General features: G+C 42.0%; 1 long non-coding RNA gene across 3 annotated transcripts; it reads left to right on the top strand.

The window, feature by feature from the left end:
* Window positions 1-2166: 2166 nt before the first annotated feature.
* Window positions 2167-7750, top strand: LOC143266149 (uncharacterized). 3 transcript variants are annotated; one of them, XR_013041241.1, is made up of 9 exons: window positions 2167-2239; window positions 2375-2617; window positions 2760-2870; window positions 4365-4450; window positions 4780-4918; window positions 5138-5346; window positions 5693-5852; window positions 6117-6328; window positions 6425-7750. It is a non-coding gene; the product is annotated as an uncharacterized LOC143266149 (long non-coding RNA). The 3 variants fall into 3 exon arrangements; XR_013041242.1 differs by having other exon boundaries at window positions 4741-4918; window positions 5786-5852; XR_013041240.1 differs by having other exon boundaries at window positions 4741-4918.
* The last annotated feature ends 580 nt before the right edge of the window (window positions 7751-8330 follow it).

Below are 8330 nucleotides of genomic sequence, written 5' to 3'. Positions count from 1 at the left end.
GTCTCCTGTTATTCGCCTTCCTTCCTTCTCCGCTTGTCATCCTATAGGCTGAGGTTTCCCCTTCTAGGTCGTCCTTTCTCCTCCCAGCTCTTCTTGTTTCCTCAGTACCCTGTGATGGCGTCTTCTTTGCTCCGCCTATCCGGGGCTCTGAGTTATCTATTTTCCTACCGCTCGCCCTCTCTCCGTCGGTTCTTTTCTTATTCACCGGTCTATACCTGCCCCGGTTGCCTATAGTTTCGTCGCGTAGTCCTGCTATTCTTTATTGCACCCCCGTCTCCTTTTCTCCTGAGCGGGTCAGCTAACGGTTTGACCATGCTTAGGTCTATCTTGTTTTCGCTGCTTTACCGCTTTATTAGCTGCTAAAACAGGGGCCACCATCTGTGTGCCTGCTGTTCCATGTTCACTGATTTTCCCTATTGTCTACTGGCTTGTCGTTTCTCGGTCTCTCGTCACCTGTCAGCCACATGTTGCCTTAACCTTCTTGTGTTGACCTACGCTGTTTATGTGTTTATGATTTCGCCTGCTTTCTTCAACTAGTTCCCCGTTGTATTTCTGCCGCTTTTGCTGTATTTTAGTCATTAGCCGCACTTTCTTTCGCCTTTCCCTGTCCCTTATACTGTACCGCTTTGTTACTTGATTTCTTAGGCCTCATAGTTTCTTAGCTTGGGGTTTAGGGTCCGGCTCCAGCCCACTGTCGCAAGAGAAGGCCTGGGCCGCGAAGGGTAGAAAAATCCGCGAGATCGCAGAATCCTCAATATCACGATACCGCGCGGTCGCGTTACCAGGGAGCGAGAACAACCTCTGTCAATTCCATGAAGGACGCCCGCTGCGGTAGGAGCGCATGGCCGCGAGAAATCCGGCAGATGCGGAAACCGCGAGAACGCGCAGGTCGCGAGACCGCGAGAAGCCGCGAGATCGCAGCATCCGCGAAGTCGCGATAAGCCGCGCGATCGCGTCACCGAGAAACGAGAACAACCTCTGTCAGTTCCATGAAGAACACCCGCTGCGAGAGAAACGCATGGTCACGAGAAACCCGGCAGATGCAAAAAACTCGCGCGAACCGCGAGATCGCAAGAAGCCGCGAGATCGCAGCATCCGCGAAGTCGTGAAAAGCCGCACGATCGCCTCACCGACAAACAAGAACAACCCCTCTCAATTCCATGAAGGACGCCCGCTGTGGTAGAACCGCATGGCCGCGAGAAATCCGGCAGATGCAGAAAACCGCGAGATCGCCAGAAGCCGCGAGATCGCAGCATCCGCGAAGTCGCGAAAAGCCACACGATCGCGTCACCGACAAACAAGAACAACCTCTCTCAATTCCATGAAGGACGCCCGCTGCGGTAGAACCGCATGGCCGCGAGAAATCCGACAGATGCAGAAAACCGCGAGATCGCGAGAAGCCGCGAGATCGCAGCATCCGCGAAAACGCGATACCGCGCGATCGCATTAGCGTTGTTATTTATTGTCTATTTATTATACATTATTCATTGTTTACTGTTATTTATTTATTATTTACTATTGATTATTGTATACCATTATTGTTGTTTAGTTAGTTGTCGCTGCCGTTCAATGTTAGTTTATCATTTGAGTACACTAATTATTACTATTGTTAGAATTGTCGTTTATTACTTATTGTTGTTGTTGGTTGGTTGTGTTATATCATTTGCTAATATTATGCTGTGTTAATATATTAGTGTTATGATGTATTGTATTCTATTTAAGTTATATGTCCTATATTTGTTAGTTTATTAACTATTATTATATTATATTCTGTTATTATGCTTTCTCCTTTTGCCGCGTAGCGTCGCTTCATCCTTCGTCGTTCCCCGTTTGTCGCTCCTTTCATTGTTATCCCACGATCCTAGCTCGTGGTCAATGCTTGCTTATTTAAGTTGGTAGCCCTATTTTCGTCTGCTCATTTCCTTAAGTTTCCTTCCTGCTGCTTGTGTCAGCTATATTCATTCCGCCTTTAGTTCCTGTTGCCTTCCGCAGTGGTGCTGCTCACCCTTGTCGTTGATTGGCTGCCGCGCATGATCGCTGATTGGTCGCTCTATCTCACCGCCGATTGGTCGTCTCCCGTTGCCGCTGGTTGGCCGCTCTGCGCCGCCGCTGGTTGGTCATTCTATCGTTAGAGTGTTTGCTTCCCGTGTTGTGCGTCTAGAAATTTATTCTTAATGCTTGAATTAGCTGTTTGTCGTTGCTGCTAGTCTCAAGTTTCTTCTTTCCTTCTTTTATCATGGTGAGTTATATTTCTTATTGCTTGCGTCTATTTTCCATTGCTATCTTATCTTATCGTCCGTCGTTTCAATTTAGCTATTGTTTGCTTGTTGACCCCTATTTGTTCTTTCCTCTGAAATTGTGTTGTGCCTTGCAGCTGGTGTTGTCCCTATCTTCCCTGCGCAGAAGAGCCGAAAAAAGGCGAAAGCAACGTAGAGACAGCAAAAAGGAGAACAGAAAGCGAAAGGAGAACGAAGCATGAATCGCGAAGTGAAATGAAGCATGAAGAAAAGAAAGGAAGGAAAGGAAGGCGAGAGTAAAGAGTGAAAGTGACAGGGAAATGAAAGCGGCAGTTAGTTAGACCTGTGTTGACCGTAACCGTAAAGCAAGAGAGAGAAAAGTAAGTAGAAAGAAAGTGACAGAGACAAATAGACGACACGTGGCTCAACGTAAGGTAACAGGTGTTCCGTCCTACGGCGCTGGCGTCTAATCCTCGGTCCTCCATCTGCTTCCGTTTATGTGTATTGTACTCTATGTTTAAGGTCCTCTTGTCTCGTCCTTCACTTGTCGCCACCACGTTGTCTGCCTGGCCCTTTGTGCTCTGCACCTGCTGGTTTGCTAGTTAGCTGATTCCCATCTTTGTTCATCCGAAGGTATTTATTAAGTATTTTATATTATTATATTATACTATGTTATATTATATATTTATTGGCTTCGCTGTGTTGATTGTATTAGTTGTTTGCACTATCTGTGCCATTTTATTAATTATTAATTATTACTTGTTGATTATTTATTAATTAAATTTGTTAATTTAGTTCATATATTGTTTAATTGTATTTATTTGTTGTTATTAGTTATTATTTATTATTTATTACTATTGTTAGTTATTACTATTGGCTATAGCTTGCCACCTATTATTCATTTATTAATTCATTTTAATTATTAACTGTTAATTGCTAGCTTTGATTTAATTTAATTCATAGCTTCGGTTTAGTTTAATTTAATTGTGTGAAATTAAATAAAGTAGTTGAATGTGATTAAATGTGATTAAATGTAATTGATTTAATTTGATTTAAATTGGTTTGATTGTTCTTCTTGTTGTTTATTAGATGTTAATTGATTGGTGTGTTGTCTATTATTTTTGTGTTTCCACCTTTGCCTGCTGTCGTTACGCGTTTCATAGATGTCGTTGAGAGTATGCCTTCTATTCACGGCTCGCGTGTATGTGATTCCGCCCTAATGTTGTCTTGTCCAGTTTCCGCTTCGTGGCGCTGCTGTTTCCCTCGTTGCTAGCGCCGTTTCATCGGCTTCCCGCTATCCTCCATCTTTCCTCGCTCTTCCATTATTCTACCGGCTTCCGCGTGGTTTGTTGCGTCGTAATTAGACTTCGCTTATTGCGCAGTTATTTCGCTTCCTCGTTTCTTCATCTTGCTGTCTGTTTTAACAGCGTACCGTGTCGCGCTACTGGTATTCATTTATTTATTAATTAATTGCTAATTTTAAGTTTCAATTCTTAGCTCTTCCCGTGATTTATCAGTCTGCAAAAAGTGTTATGTGTTAAATGTTGGTGTGTTGCCACGTGCGTTTTTCGAGTAATAAAACTGCCAGTATATCTTTGTCCGTGTGTGAAGCCGTCGTGTTCGTTTAGTTCGCGGTACATTTGCTAATAGTTCCTATCTAGTTGTCTTAGATTTCCCGTAACTTTTCGGGTCGAATCTGTTGACAGGTAATGCAACGGTTTTTTAAATATGCACTTCCCGGGATTAGGATAACCCTAACCGCGGTGATCTGTAAACACACGGAAAAAGGGGGGAATTTGGCCGGAAAGGCAAAGCCGAAGGGAATTCGGGGAAAAACGAAAATGAACTCTCTTAAGCTGATTATCGCAGGTCGCGAGATACGGTTGAACTGCCGCCTATTGTCAAGAGACAATAAAACCTCGCTTCCCCGCACACCCCATGCAACGTGCTACTCGGTCCACCCGTGATACCTGAGGAGCACGGGGAAGGGGGCGACGACAGTCCAACGGTACCGCTCGTCTGTTTATTTTCAAATTTGAGAACTATACAATTCGTCTCGAACACTAGTTAATTAATATACTTAAAATAAAATAAACATATTGGTTCTAATTTGATTGGTTTAATTAGTTCGTTTTCGGAAAATGATGGTCAAGATGGCTTCCCTCACGCTGCGTATCTCTATTGTTTCACCCATGCGTGTCCAATTGTCTAAAGTAAGTACCGACCTATTTAGTTACTAATTATCCATTAATTCCATTATTAATTTAGTTCCAATTGTTAATTAGTCAATTAATTACATGATTTACTGTCATTAGTAAATTATTTGTTTAGATTATTTGTTATTTGGTTGTTAGTTAATTGCCCTTGAGTTAATGAGACCAGTCTTAATTTAGTTGATTTTGCTTGTGTTCTGTTTATTAAATTACTTATTATATAAATTATGTTATTTGTTATTTGTGTGTGTATCAGTGATTGTGTCCGTTATACTTATGCAATGTTGTAGGGTGTATCCATTACTGGCTGGCTTTCATTTTCTGTACAGCCAACCAGTTCGCCTGCTTATGTGTTTGACTTTGCGCAACTTCCATTGCTCATGGTCCAGCTTTCACCGTTACCATTTTCCGCCTGCAATTTGTCCTATGTGACTAATTGCGTCGAGCAGCGTGCTAAAGGGAATTTCTGTAAGTACATATCCTATTAACCTAGGTTCCCTAGTTTCAATTGCTTCTATAGTTTATTCTTTATCGCTTATTTAGTTTAGATCGTTTTCCTATCTACCATTGTTATGTCCACTAATCAGTCAATTGGTTGAGTTTGCCTGCTACCCGACTGCCGGACTACTGGTCCTGCCGCTATTTGCTATGCACATGTGATGTCTTACATTAATTTCCTTTTACCAGCTACGCTTTTGCTCGTTCGGCTGCTAGTGCAACGTTAGCCTGTCGCCTGAACCGCCACCCTGTTCGTGCCAAGCTGTGGCACCTTTCAGCTTTGCGGTATAAATCCAGAAGATAATAATAAACTTGCATCTATTCATCGTGTAGGGGAGAGAACAGAACAAAACTAGGACGAATCTAGAACGAATCTGCTCTTCCTGCCATTCTTCATGGTGAGTGCTGGTTTTGATTTTCTCTTTTGCGTCCTTGTATTCATCCTGTTGATCCAGTTTACCGTATTATTTCCTCTTCCACCCGGCTCGCCTTCTTTGCTCGCTCGCCATTAGTTAATTAATTAATTTATTTATTTATTTAATTAATTAATTAATTGACTTAACTTAACTTTGCTATGACTTGATTTCTTTTGATTGATTGATTGATTGATTTCTAGATCATTCAAGCAGTGCGTGGATAGTCTTAATTAGTCTAATAATTTACTAGCATTACTATTTGCTGTGTTAGTTGCGTACTTATTATTTAAACGTTCTAGCTCACTGAGATTTCTTTCATTCTGCCTAGCCACTTTGCTGCCGATATACGCGGCAATGTGCACTTTTCCCGAGCTATGCCTTCTTGATCCGGTTTTCACCGTAATCACTACTTTGCCCGTAGTTTGCCGTGTTAAACAATCTACGTCAAGGAGTGATATGGGGGTGAATTGCCGAAAAGGATAGTTACCGTAAGTACTTTGCACTAGCTTAATCTCCTAATTTACCTAACTATTACTCGTTTGCTTGTTTAGTTCTGCTTCATTGATTTGATTGATTCTGCTTCATTGATTTGATTAATTGATTGGTTTGCTGCTATACTGCAATATAGCATAATATAATATACTATACTATAATATAATAATATATTACAATATAATCGCTCATGTAACGCATTTCTACAGTACCGTAGTAATACTATACGTTAATTTCCTTTTCTTTCTTTCCCCTTACAGCTATGCCTTCCCTTGCTGGACTAATAAGCGAAAAGTGACTTGCGTTTCTCGCTTCGCGTTTCACGCTCTTCGCACCGGTTCCTGTGTGTCAGTCACAGTTCTACTCTGCATTTCTACGCGTGCTGCAGTCACTTTATCATGGCTGCAATAGTCGCGGACCTAGTTAACCGTCCCATGTTCCAGAGGCATTGAGCGTTCCACTACCCTTTATGGTGAGTGTTGTTGTTCATTCATTGGCATATACCTAACTGTCCGCATCATGAAACTTATCATCAACTCAATCTTGAATGGAATCGCCCTACATGCAGCATATGGTTGGAGCCTGCACCTACTGGTCGCCGTTTGGAGCTCCATGACACACTTTTTCTTGTTCCGAAGCGGCGAAACGAAGAGAAGCTAAACTTGCCCGGCGGTAACATCGAGTGTGTCCCACAGGAGGAAGAACCATTGAGTCCCCAACAACCAGGTAGCAGTGCCAAAGAAGTGACAAGTGACCCCCTCTACCCCTCCCTTAAAGAGACATATAAACTCCAACAGTGAAAATCCCCAGTGTCTCCGAATAGACTCTGCGTTCGCGAGCGTTTTACCCGCGAAGTCAATTTTCCCTGCGTAAAAATGGACTTTTTCTAGGGGGGGAGGTGTGACGTCGAACGACCGACGTTTATATTAGTATGTAAGCATGCATGTACTCATAGAACGTAAGGCACTATATATTCAAACATATATTATCATAGATGTAAGATATTATCCGATTCCTATTTTACCGACATAAGACTCATAGTTACCGACATTCATAGTTACCAACATAAGATTCATAGTTACCGACATCCATAGTTACCGACATAAGATTCATAGTTACCGACATCGGATATAATTACCGACATAAGATATTATCTACCATAGGCTTAAGACACATTGTATTCACATAGCACGTAAGACATATTAATCATATTTTATACCGCTTAGAGTTAGGACACTTATGTAACCAAGTAGCGTAGGAAACACTCGACATTCCTTTCCCATAAGATAAGTCCTTTCCTCGAATCCTAATCTTATAAACATCATTTAGTCATGTCTCCTAAACATCCTGTAGATAAACCCAATCCTACCGATCCTATAAACATCCTCCACACAACTCGATCCATAAACATCCTTCAAGATAGATTAATCATAATATCCTTATCGACTCCAGACTATAACATCCGCTCAGAACAAAACCCCTTTATTCCAAATCATTACTCCTCGATCACGTTTCATAAACTTCCTTTAGATAAACCAAATCAGTCACGTAACCATAACATCCTGTTACATCAGCCCCGAACGTTCCAGAACAATTCCCTTTGTCCGTTATCGCTATTAAAGCCACCTCATTCCATACCACCCAGCTTCAGTCAGCTCCAGTCTGCATACCGGTTACCTCGGAGACAGGTAATCCTGCTCCAGGGCCGTCCATAGTAATACAAGTAATACCGGTAACCTCGGAGATAGATAATCCTTCCCGAGGCCCATCCATCATCCAAGGATCCAACAGATCCATTTGTCGAGTGAGTAGAAATAAGAAGCATATCATACAACATTATACACGAGGGTATTCGTATCAGCTATTATAAAGAATATATTGGCATCTATATGTAGGACAGTGGAAACGGTTGTGCCGCGAACGTACAGCGAAAATTCGAGAATAAAAACATAAACCGCCGTCGAGCAAATTCGTTGCCGACGAGCGTGTCGTTCCGGGTATGGGTGCGAGTGCGAGAAAGAGTGTGTGAGAGAGAGAGAGAATGAGAAACGCGTCGAACGTTAAGAAACGATCGAGGCTTCGAATAACCGAAGATTCGCGAATCGTTCAAACGCCAAAATCGAGAATGTTCGATCGTCGCGTAAATATAAGGGTGTGTCCGCGGTGCGAGAAGCTAGAAGCTAAGAGCGAACAACGGGTGACGAGCGAGTGTGCGACGATTACGATCTTTATCACGGTTACGATTTACGGTTCACGATTACGGCTTACGATTTTACGAATTACGGATTTTTGGACTTTTGGACTTTTGGACTTTTTGTACTTTTGTTGTTGTGTGTGCGTGCGTGTATATTTTTGTAATTTTTCGTGTACTTTTCACCACTGTTCTATCGTGTTCTGTAATAAAGGTTTAGTTCGTGAAAATACTAATCCTACATATATATAATTATATTGTGTCACTTTTAATACTGAGCATA

This window comes from Megachile rotundata, unplaced genomic scaffold, assembly GCF_050947335.1.
Source record: "Megachile rotundata isolate GNS110a unplaced genomic scaffold, iyMegRotu1 scaffold0057, whole genome shotgun sequence".
In the NCBI taxonomy this organism is placed as follows: Eukaryota; Metazoa; Arthropoda; class Insecta; order Hymenoptera; family Megachilidae; genus Megachile; species Megachile rotundata.
Note: the sequence above shows the minus strand (reverse complement) of the source record. Positions and strands in the feature narration are given on the sequence as shown.